General features: G+C 41.8%; 2 protein-coding genes across 8 annotated transcripts in view; one reads left to right on the top strand and one right to left on the bottom strand.

The window, feature by feature from the left end:
* RALBP1 (ralA binding protein 1) overlaps positions 1 to 12321 on the top strand; it is a 45359-nt gene that overhangs the window by 10013 nt on the left and 23025 nt on the right. Inside the window, exon 1 of one of the 7 annotated variants that reach the window (XM_089894233.1) lies at positions 6163 to 6659. The exons of the other annotated variants lie outside the window; for them this stretch is intronic. The gene's annotated coding sequence lies outside the window, so the exon portion shown is untranslated. Of the gene's footprint in view, positions 1 to 6162; positions 6660 to 12321 lie in introns of those variants that run through there. 7 annotated transcript variants of the gene reach the window in all.
* Positions 1 to 12321, bottom strand: part of LOC149747597 (uncharacterized) — a 29291-nt gene that overhangs the window by 16373 nt on the left and 597 nt on the right. The gene's annotated exons all lie outside the window — the stretch shown is intronic.

The following is a 12321-nucleotide window of genomic DNA, read 5'->3' as shown; positions in this document are numbered from 1 at the left end:
AGATGTATAGTGGTATCTTATTTCTTTCTTAAGGTCATTTTTTAAAAAATTTGAGGTATAATTGACATGTAACATTATATTAGTTTCAGGAGTGCAACATAATTATTTGATATTTGTATATATTGTGAAATGATCACCACAATAAGCCTAGTTAACATCTGTCACCACACATAGTTACAAAAAAATTTTTTTAAATAATTTTTTAAAAATTAGATTTGTTGGGCTTCCCTGGTGGCGCAGTGGTTGAGAGTCTGCCTGCCAATGCAGGGGACACAGGTTCGTGCCCCGGTCCGGGAAGGTCCCACATGCCGCAGAGCGGCTGGGCCTGTGAGCCATGGCCGCTGAGCCTGCGCGTCCGGAGCCTGTGCTCCGCAACGGGAGAGGCCACAACAGTGAGAGGCCCGCGTACCGCAAAAAAAAAAAAAAAAAAAAAAAAAAAAAAATTAGATTTGTTTTAGTCACATTCATTGTTGTTTTAGTTTGTAATTCCCCAGTGATATATGATATGGAGCATCTTTTCATATGCTTATTTGTCATTTGTATATCTTTTTTTGGTGAGGTGTCTTCAATTAGCTTGTTTTCTTATTGTTGAGTTATAAGAGTTCTTTGTGCATTTTGGATAATAGTCCTATATCAGGTATATCTTTTACAAATATTTTCTCCCAGTCTGTGGCTTGTCTTCTCATTTTTGGTCTTAAGTCTCTTAATTTTTAAGTTCATCCCCCCACTCTTCCTCCTTCCCCTCTCTTTTTCTTTGGTATTAACTAAAGAAACTAAATTGCATATCCCCAGATTTTGAGGCTTAATCAGATTAAGTTTTCATTAGTTTATTTTTGCGAGGCTGGTGTGATTTTCTCTCTTTTTTGTCTGTGTTATTAGCAGTCATTGATCATTCCCAGTATCTATTTTTAAATTGCTTATTAAGTGGTGACAGTCTTTTATTTCTTTCTTTATTAGATGGAAGATTTTGATAAAAAGAAACTTCACTGAACAACACTTTGTATAGCAGATTCAGGATAAAATAAATGCTTCCCCCCCCCATTTACCAGTTATTCCAAATAATTACATGGTTCTCTAGCATCCTCCAAAGTGACCAATGAATTTTATTTTATTTTAGTATTTTTTTTTTGTGGTAAGTGGGCCTCTCACTGTTGTGGCCTCTCCCGTTGCGGAGCACAGGCTCCGGACGCGCAGGCTCAGCGGCCATGGCTCACGGGCCCAGCCGCTCCGCGGCATGTGGGATCTTCCCAGACTGGGGCACGAACCCGTGTCCCCTGCATCGGCAGGCGGACTCTCAAACACTGCGCCACCAGGGAAGCCTGAATTTTATTTTTGAGTATCATTATGAACTCATGGATTTAAATATACTTGATACTTTAGTTCATGGCAGTTATTAATTTTATTGGCACTCATATAGTCCCATCTTTGGCCAGTGGGAGCTTCTTCTAGTTGACTTCTGAGTCCTTTTGTCTTGATTCCAAGCATCTTTCATAACGTCTTTCTTTTGTGACACGATATCTCAGCCTCATCTTGTACATATCTTGCTCTTAGACCTGGTATCAGCCTAATGGAAATGCTTAATAGGATGCTGAATCACGTTGTTAGGCCCACACAGCTAAATTCGTATTTATGGCTTGGCAATTTAGCAACCATTTGAAAAAATAGTACACGATAGCTGAAAGAGAAAATAAATTATTTCACTCTTAAATAAGTAAAATTAGTGGTCTGTGTTTGCCTATTGGACACCACACAGCTTATAATACTTTGCAATCAGATTGGACAGCACCACCCTTATTTCTTGTTCCATGTTGATTTTTTTAAAAAATTAATTAATTAATTTATTTATTTTTGGCCGCATTGGGTCTTCGTTGCTGCGTGTGGGCTTTCTCTAGTTGTGGGAAGCGGGGGCTACTCTTCGTTGTGGTGCGTGGGCTTCTCATTGTGGTGGCTTCTCGTTGCAGAGCACAGGCTCTAGGTGCGTGGGCTTCAGTAATTGTGGCACACGGGCTCAGTAGTTGTGGCTCTTGGGCTTTAGAGTGCAGGCTCAGTAGTTGTGGTGCACGGGCTTAGTTGCTTTGCGGCATGTGGGGATCTTCCCAGACCAGGGCTCGAACCCATGGATTCTTAACCACTGCGCCACCAGGGAAGTCCCCCATTTTTTTTTTTCTTTAAATCATAGCTACCCCAGAAAACCCAGCTTCACAGAGGTATGCTGTTGAAAGGAATGTGCACAGTCTAATGTTGAAACTGAACTTCTTTTAGCTGGTAGTTTGTACAGTGTCTGGCAGATGTTGCATACCGCTCTGTTTCCTTCAAATGCAAGCTCCCCGTGGCCGGGATGAGTTTGCTTACAGCGCTCTGGGTGCCTCCGCGCACTGTCTGGGAACCATGGACTAGATACTTTCACCCAGTTTCTGTTGTAACCAATGGTGTGCATTTTAAAAATTATTAAATAACGTTTGTTGGTCTCCCCCGGCCCCAAGTTAACTTCTAATTTACTATTTACTTGAGAATAGATTTTGTGATTATGAAATGTGGCAGGAAAGACACCACCCTCCCCCCCAGCCAAAGGATATGTCATTCCTTTAAAAATGTGCTGTTTTACTGATAATACCAAATGATATTTACTGTTTTTTTCATAAGAAAACTTCTTTTTTGTCCTCTGAATTAGAGTGACTGCTGATGATAGCACCTTTGATTTTGTGTAAAGGCAATGTGGACTTTTCTCCCCATACTTAATACACATACATACTCCTTGATTTGGACAGCTGTATGTAGAACTGGATTGTGTCCTCTGCAGCCTTTCATCCCAGGCAGAAGGTGAGATTATTTCTGGCTGCTAGATCCTGTATGTTTTGGCTGCTCATTTTCCAGCACCTGGCATTCTGATCCTCAGAGTTTGAACGTTCACTTAAGTAATGGACATAATCTGTGCCCTGTAGATTTCTGTTTCATCTGGACATTGATTTTTACATTTTGCATTATATCGGTGTCCTAAAATAACTTGTGAATTTTTCATGTAAAAGTTATTGTCAGCCTTAAAAAGACATTCATACGTTCGTATTCATTATGATGAACTTCTGAATTTCACATCTTTTAAACTGATTTTACACACATATCTTATCTCAGGCATATTGTTTTAATCAGTGACACTGAGAATGTTGAGTGGAAAACATTAAATCACTATGTCATTCAGTGAATTTCTGTGAGTGGCATGTGAGATGCTAATTGAAAGTTTATTTGTTTGGATAAGCCCCTGGGGGTAGGGGAGAAACTAAAATAAAGATTAAGTTTGATGATCTATAAGGAGAGTACAGAAAAGAAACAGTAACCCAAGAGTAAAATCTCTACTGAAGTATAGACCTAAGCAAATGCTGGAAGATTTGAAAGGACTAATTATGTAACAGCCTAATGGGCTGACAGTTGGTCTGTGGGAGTGTGCATGAGAAATTACTCAGTCCTGTAACTGTGTATACTGGTCTGCATCACGGGGCACACGCCATAAACCTCGCACATATTTGCATGGCGAGGATTTCACTGTGAATGATAGGAAACCCTCTAAACCTTATCTCCCTCGTCTGAAGGATTATTTGTCTCACCTCAGTTTATAAACTTAACATTTTTTTTCTTGGATAGTAATATTCATGTTTTAAGAAAAATCCCTTGATGGGGATTTCTCTTTATATACCTGTTCCCTAGAGCATATAAAACTCTCTCTAAATGAGAAGAGCAGCTTACTGGGCCTCAGTGGTTTGTAAAACACCAGTGCTCTGGGTGCCTCCGCGCACGGAGGTTTACGCGGCAGGTTTACGCGGAACACCTGCCGTCTTTCTGGCAGTCTGGGATTTCGGTACCCGTCCGGCGGAGAACACCAGTGGGACCGGGCTCCACGGGGACCTCGGGCTGTGAGTGAGGAGCTGCCCAGCACACGGTGCTTCACACGTGTCCCTGTGACTCCACTGCCCGGGGACTCCCGGGAGCGTGTGCCTGATTCCTTGTGCCTTTTCCTTTGTTTTTTTGCTTTGTGTCCTTTCTCTGTAATAAATCGCAGCTGTGAGCATGACTGTGTGCTGACTTATGTGAGTCCATCTAGCGAATCGCCGACCCTGCGGGTGGTCTTGGGGACCCCCAGCCCAGTTTAAAGACTTGCACTGTTCCCCGCCTCGCTCCTGCACCCCTCTCGGCCTTAGTTTTTTCCTTTCAGCTAATTTTTTTGGTGTTTATTTCCTTTATCTAAATAATATCCTTAAGCTGCTGTTTTTGAAGATAGCAGTTCTGGATGTCTTGTGTTAACCTAGGTGTTAGGGTAGATGAGGATTTGGGTGTCTCAGACCTTCGCCGGGCCCCCTGCCCCCAGCCCCCCAGCATCATCCTACCCTGCACAGTGTTTGATTCTGTCAGCACCCATCGTTTTCATGGTGATGGTCACACAAATACTGTGTAACCCTGAGCCAGGCAGTAGACTACAATTTCATTTTCTCATCTACCTTTTCCTTTTTCTTAGAGTTAATGGTTATCTCTTATTTTTATTTGCTTTTTACTCTGTTCTCATGACAGATATATTCCAAAAGCTCCAGCGGTTCTTTACCAGGTCTTACTCTTCTTTTCCGCAGTCAGATGTCTGTGACTCCCTTTGTCCTTGGAGCCCTTCTTCCCCTGGGTCACAGGGACTGTGTCACTAGCTGATCACAGGCCTGCTTTTCATGGGGTTCCTTGCTGCCCATCAGGGTCTCATTTCAGGGCATCAGGATTCTTGAACAAGTGTACGGGGGGAGTACAGTCCTTGCCACTGTGTGCCTGGAACGTCTTTATTCTACCTGTGCACTTGAATGGTCCTTGGAACTAGCTGTCTTGTCAGAGGTTTGAAGATATTCCTTTATTGTCTTTAAGTTTCCAGTGTTCTTGTTGACAAGTTGATCGTGATCCTTTGTATGTAAGTTGCTTGCCCTCTTCCCTGCCCGGCAGGAGTCTTTCAGGATCATCCTTCTGTCCTCTGTACCCCAAAACCTCATGATGTGCTTTGGCGTGTGTCTCTTCATGTATGGTGTGGGGTGGTCCCTTGTGATCTGGACACTCTTGTCCTTTAATTCTGAGAAAATTTGAAGAATAAGAACGTGCTGGGCGTGCAAATACTGCTTACAAAGTTGGACATTCCCAGATGGTAGGTTAATGCTGGTTAGTGTTCAGTATGTGAGGTACTAATGAATCAGTGTTTGGATTCCCTTGTAGAGATTTGGGTTAGAGACTTAACTTACAGATTATTTTTAAAAACCGTAAAAATGAGGAAAAGCTGCTTCCAGTGACTTACAGCCTGGTATTTAATAACGAAAGTTTATAAATACTGGATTTGCGAACTAGTTAAGCAAGCTATGGGTTTTCTGGACGAGGCCTTTTTCTGTGTTGAATTATCAAGTTTAATAAATCATTGGAGTTATTCTCAAAAGCTCATTTCAGGAGACTTTAATTTAGCAATCTGTCTTTCCTACTTATATTGTTTGGTCCCTTTGCATGGGTGGATGATGATGATGATGTGTGCCGATTAATAGTGGCACATGAGCAGAAAAGACTATTTTAAGAACAATGCATATCCTAGTTCTTTGGAGGAGTGGATGTTTTTAAGCAATTGTTAAGTTTGAGTCTAGTTTTATGACACTTTTTTTTTGGCTTTACCTCAGTTATAACTGTCATAACTGTTCTTTTTATGTGAAAAATTTCATTTCAACGTTATAACTTTGGGGGGTTCTAAAGTAAAATTCTAGATGTATGGTTTTTGCTGTATACTTTTAATAGTTTTTGTTAGATATTGCAGAAGTAACCTTTTATATCTTCAGTTTTCTCTGGAGAGAGATTTCGCACAGGTACCAGCCACAGGCTTTCAGTTGAGAAAGACTGAAAGTAGACATTCCTGTTGTAGTGATTTTGGGTGTGGGGGGAGGTGGGATGCTGAAGGTAAAGGTGGGAGTAGCAACGTTTGAGAAGGAGAGTTCATATTTTTTAATGGCTCATGATCATCTCTATATAGCTTCCATAGCTTTTTTTTCCCCCCCATCTGAGGGATTTTATTGATGTTATTAATTTATTTTCAGTGATATGTGACGGCTTGGGTGGATCTAGAGGGCATTATGCTAAGTGAAATAAGTCAGACAGAGAAAGACAGATACCGTATGATCTCACTTGTATGTGGAATCTAAAAAACAAGACAAGCAAAACAAAATGAAAATAGACTCATAGGTACAGAGAACAAATGGGTGGTTGCCAGAAGGGAGGGAGGTGGAGGGTTGAAATAGGTGAAGGGGATTAAGAGGTACAAACCCCCTGTTATTAAAAAAAAAAAAAAGCTCCAGGGATGTAACATGCAGCATAAGGAATATGGTCAATAGTATTGAAATGACTTTGGGGACAGGTGGTCACGAGACTTACCAGGGTCCTCATTTCCAAACGGATGTAAATGTCTAAGCCATGGTACACCTGAAGCTAATGTAAGAGTGGTGTTTCAATAGAAAAAGTTTCAACAGATGTATACGTGCATGTAGCCCACGTGCCTGTCAAGAGACAGAACGTAGCCATCAAACCAGAAAGTTCTCTCGTGCTCCTTCGTGCTCAGTCCCTGCCTCTCCCCCACATCCCCACAACCACACGCCTCGATTCTTTTGACAGAGGTGAGTTTGCCCGTTCCAGAACTTCCTATAAATAGTCACACCTTATGTAATCTAGCGTGTCTGGTGTGCTGTCTTTTGAAGTTCATATGTTCTCTTCTATGTATGAGTAGTTTGTTCGTTTTAAAAAACGCTAATATCCCATTGTGTGAACATATTACAGTTTGTTTATCCAGTGTTACTGGAAATGCAGGTGTTTCTAGTTTTTATCTGGTATGAATAAAGTTACTTGGATCATGTCTGTGCATGAACATATGTTTCCATTTCTCTTGGGTAAATGCTTAGGAGTGGAATTGCTGGATCATATGGTAAGGGTTCAACTGTAAAAGATGCTGCCAAATATTGATGCTTTTCCAAAGTGGTTAAATGGTACATTCCCACCAGCAATATATTTAACTTTCCAGTGCCCCACATCCTCACCAATGTTAGGAATTGTAGTTCTGTTTGAATCTTAGCCCTTCTAGATGGTGTCTGTTGATAGCTCATTGTGGTTTTAATTTCCATTTCTTTGATGTTTAGTGATGTGGAGCTTTTTTGTGGGCTTATTGACCAGTCATATATTTTCCTTTGTAAATTGTTTGCTCAACTCTTTTGCCCATTTTTGTTTTGGATTGTCTGTTTATTGTTGAATTGTAGGAGTTCTTTATATATTCTGGGTGTAAGTCTTTTGTGAGGCGCATATACACAGACGGACACACACATACACACAGTAAATTGTTCTCCACGTCTTTGCCTTGACTATTCATTTTCTTCATAGTGTTTTTTTTTTTTTTTTTTGTGGTACGCGGGCCTCTCAATGTTGTGGCCTCTCCCGTTGTGGAGCACAGGCTCCAGACGCGCAGGCCCAGCGGCCATGGCTCATGGGCCCAGCCGCTCCGCGGCATGCGGGATCCTCCCAGACCGGGGCACGAACCTGTGTCCCCTGCATCGGCAGGCGGACTCTCAACCACTGCGCCACCAGGGAAGCCCCATAGTGTCTTTTGATGAGCAGAAGTGTTTGCTTCTGTTAAAAAGTCTACTTTGTCAATTTTTAATTTTATAGTTAATGCTTTCTGGTCCTGTCTGGGATATTCTTCTCCCAAGGTCTCAAAAATATGTTTTATTTTAGAAGTTTTACAGTTTTTAGCAGTTAAGTCTCGTGTCTGTGATTTATCATGAATTACACTTTGTGGGTGATGTGATGGAGGAGCTCACCACCTCTCTTCCCCACATGGTTATCCATGCCACTTGTTGAAGACTTTCCTTTCCCCCCGAATTCCTTTGGAACCTTTGTTGACAAACAGTTGACTGTGTACATGTGAGTCCCTGTGAATTTTCTGTTTTGTTCTTCTAACCTGTCTGTCTGTCCTTGCTCCAGTGCCATGCTGTCCTGATTACTTTTCTGTGGTGTTTGTCTGGAGTAGACCACTATTATCTGAAAGTTTTCTGTCTGGCAGAGCTGTCCCTTTCTGGTTGTTCAGCTGGAGAGGGCAGGCTTCTGTTGTTGTTTTTATCTGAGCCCGCCCATCTGTCTGGCTTCTTTTGCTGTAAGTCTGAGATGTAGAGACAAAAAGAAAACTCAGGGACCAGTGTTGGTCCTCGGATTCCGAGGTCCCTAGCCTGTCTGCCTTCTTGCTCTACCTGTCAGTCTGTTGTCTTCTCTTAGCTGTGTTCACCAGGAGGAATAGGGATACGTATTCTTTCTTAAGTGTTTACAAATTTACATCATTTCTCCTTTTGCCTCAGGAGTAGGAATTCCTAATTTTTTAATTTGTTTTATTTTCTTTCCTTTGGCTATTTATGCTGAAATTTACTGTGGACCATTCGAGGCCTCCCTCTTCTGCCCTCTTATTCATCGAGGTTCAGGCTTGCTGTGGCTCTCCAGTGCTCAGAACTGTCCCAGCGCCAGTGTGTTCTTTCCTCTGAAATCGCCCTCTATTCGGGCCTCACTCCTTCCTGTGTGCAGATAGCCGCTCCCCTTCCGTTCCTCCCAACTGTGGCTGAGTCAGGTCAACAGCTATTTCTCTGGAGTAGTTTTTGCAAGATAATCTGTTCAGTGCATCGTGAACAAAACTCTCTTCTTTGTCGGTTCAGTGTGGAGACTGAACTGTAAGTCACCAGCTGCTGCAGCAGCACAGAGCAGGGAATGGTCCAAACCTGCCTGGCATTCTGTTGTTCGCGGTCCTGCCCTCATTCCTCTTAGCCCCAGTGTTGTCACTTCCTGGCCTTGGACTTGGTGATGACCCATGCGTGGTGCCTGAGCCCCTCAGCTTGGCTCCAGTTGGCTCTCAGTTCAGAGCCACCTTGTCTTTCAGTGTCTTTTCTGTTGCTTCTTCGTGAAACTGCTCCTGTCCGACTTGTCTTCTTGCCGTTCTCATAACAAGCCCCACATTTCTGCTTGTGTCTGTAATGCCCTGCTCCTCCTGGCATGTGTGCCCTCTTGTGTGTGTGTGTGTAGAGGGCAGGTTACTGGAAAGAATGTGTGTTTCGAGTCAAGCAGATCCCAGTTTTATCTCTTATTGTGTGGCATAGGGTAAGTTACTTCACTTCTCTGAGCCTTAGTTCTGCAGTTTGTAAGCATGGAAAAACACTTTTCTCACAGGACATATAAGGTTAGTTAATGTATATGAAAGTTCCTGAAGCCACAGGAACTCAAATAAAATGTGAGTTTCCTTTCTTTATTTCTGTAATTAAAAGTTGAGGCTAAGGGCTGGTTCATTTCTTCTCATCTTTGTGTCATTAGCCGACACAGCCTGTTGAGAACATAGAAGAGACTAATTAGATTGTTAAGTAAACAAACATCTGACTACTTCCTGTGCAGCCTGTGCTGTGTGAAATGCTAGGACTCAGCGAATTATTGGGCAAGAGGGCCCTGTGCTCACAGGTCATTAAAGCCCAGCAAGGCCTGTGCAGCGCTGGAGGTGTGCTCCGCGCATTCTGCGGGCACAGGAAGGGGGCACGGCTTAGACTGGGTGGGGGTGGGCATGAGGGGGGATTCCTGGAGAAAGTGTGGCTGGTACTTGATCCTTTTTTTAAAACATTTTTTTTTAGGTATAATTTACATACCATAAGATTCACCCACTTAAAATGTCAATTTACGGTTTGTAACCATCACCACAGTCAAATCTAGACCGTTTTCATCACTCCAGAAAGATTCCTTGTGCCCATCTGCAGGCTTAATGTTAAAAGATGAGTATGAATTGGCCCTACAAAGATCCTGGAAGGAGGGCTGGGTTCCAGGGCGTGAGGAAGACAGCATGCAGGGAGGCGTACGACGTGGGTCCGTGAGGACAGGATGCCCGTCAGTGGTCCGTCTGTGTCGAGCTATGCTCCTTCCCCGCACCTGTGCCTTGGCTTCCCGGGTCTTTGGACCTCAGTTTCCTCACCTGTGATGTGTAACTGATAGGCTGGTGGGATCTTGGCTCTCTTTAAACTCTCAAACCTGGGCTGGTCAAAACCATCCCTTCGATTAAGGGAAGAATAGAATGTACTTTTAAAAAATAATAGGGCTTCCCTGGTGGCACAGTGGTTGGGAGTCCGCCTGCCGATGCAGGGGACACGGGTTCGTGCCCCGGTCCGGGAAGAGCCCACATGCCGCGGAGCGGCTGGGCCCGTGAGCCATGGCCGCTGGGCCTGCGCGTCCGGAGCCTGTGCTCCGCAACGGGAGAGGCCACAACAGTGAGAGGCCCGCGTACCACAAAAAAAAAAAAGCAAAAAAAAAAAAATAGCCAAAGTCAGGGCCTATGAAGAAAACCTAAAAAATTACAGTGATGCTTACAGCTCCTTTGATGGAATTTTTCCTGTTTAATGTTTTTCCTGATTAGACAAGCAGTAATGTATACTGGGTATAAAACTTATGAAATGCAGAAGAGTTAAAAATATCACTTATAATCTTAAAATTCACAGATAATTATTTTTAAAGTTCCCTTGTTCTTACAGTTTTTTGCATATGTTTATTTAAAAATTGATACTGTGCTATAAATAAAATTGCTTTCCCCACACTATTAAATATTGTCAAAAACACAATTTTTATGAGACAAAAAAAAGTGGCCTGTTCGTTTAAAAAAAACCCCAATAATAGTAATACAAGTAATAGATGGGCATGGTAAGGCTCAAAATATGTAGAAAGGATAAAACAAAGAAATCTTTCTCTCCCCCCTCCTTTTACAACTTCCAAGAGTTAACAGTTGTTAACTATTTCAGAAGTTGCATGTTGTGTGAGTTTATATTCCATTATTTGGATCAATCGTAATTTAACTGATCTTCCATTGATAGCCATTTAGATTATGTTGTTTTTGCTGTCACAGTGCTAAAATGCGTATTTTCATGTACACATCTTTGAATTCTTGTAAAAGTATATCTGAAGGATAGGTTCCTAAAAAGAGGAATTCTTGGATCAGAGAGAGCACATTTAAAGTTTTGATAGGGACTTCCCTGGTGGCACAGTGGTTAAGAATCCGCTTGCCAATTCAGGGGACACGGGTTCGAGCCCTGGTCTGGGAAGATCCCACATGCCGCGGAGCAACTAAGCCCGTGCGCCACAACACTCTAGAGCCCACGAGCCACAACGACTGAGCCCACGCACCTAGAGCCCATGCTCTGCAACAAGAGAAGCCACCGCAATGAGAAACCCACACACCACAACAAAGAGTAGCCCCCACTCGCCACAACTAGAGAAAGCCCGCACGCAGCAACGAAGACCCAGCACAGCCATAAATAAATAAATAAATATATTAAAAAATAAAATTTTGATATTGCCAAATTGGTTTTCAAAAATGATTGTGCTAGTTTACACTTCAGCCATCAGTGGATATTCTCCCAAATGTTTGATCACATCCTTACCAACACTTGGTATTAATCACCTTTTTTGTTCTTTGCCAGTCTGATGTTAGAAAAATGGTAACTTATTTTGTTTTTAAAATTGTAATTGTACTTGAACATTATTTTCATGTGTATATTAGTCATTTTTCTATGAACTGCTTCACATTCTTTGTGTAGGTGTCTTGATTTGTTGAGATTTTCATTGATTTGTGAGAACTCTTTGCTTTTTAGAGAAATTAGCTCTCATAATTTACACATCTTTTTTCACATTTGTTTGTCTTTTGACTTTGTTTATGGTCAGAAATAGTCTTATCACTTGTGTTTGTGGATTTTTAAAATTGCAAAATCACCTTAGAAGTGAGTGCAAAGAGAAACAAGTGATTCTAATAGTTTTTCAAATTAATATCATGAAGGCATTAAAGAGGAATAAGAACTAATCCAAGTAACTTTTAAACACAGTACTGTGTACCATCTAATGAAGAAAAAAATGCAAACAGATCTTGAACTTTTCTTACATTTGTCCTTTGGGTTTTTTTATTCTTTTTTTAAATTTATTTTTTATTGAAGTATAGTTGATTTACAGTGTTGTGTTAATTTCTGCTGTAGAGCAAAGTGACTCAGTTATACATATATATACGTTCTTTTTCATATTCTTTTCCATTATGGTTTATCGCAGGATTCTGAATACAGTTTCCTGTGCTGTACAGTAGGACCTTGTTGTTTATCCGCATTTCTTTGTAGTGTCCATTCTAGCGAAACTAGTGTGTGTGTATTTTAGGACTGAGCAAATGAGGGTTCCATTGTTTCTTTCAACATAATTCCAGTCCAAGATAAAATAGCTGTTATCCACATATGAATTGTCCAG

This window comes from Delphinapterus leucas, chromosome 14 (genome assembly GCF_059928025.1).
Source record: "Delphinapterus leucas isolate spDelLeu-1000000601 "Yukka" chromosome 14, BTC_Dleu_Yukka2, whole genome shotgun sequence".
Classification (NCBI taxonomy): Eukaryota; Metazoa; Chordata; class Mammalia; order Artiodactyla; family Monodontidae; genus Delphinapterus; species Delphinapterus leucas.
The sequence above is the reverse complement of the archived record's forward strand: the minus strand, read 5'-3'. Positions and strand labels throughout refer to the sequence as shown.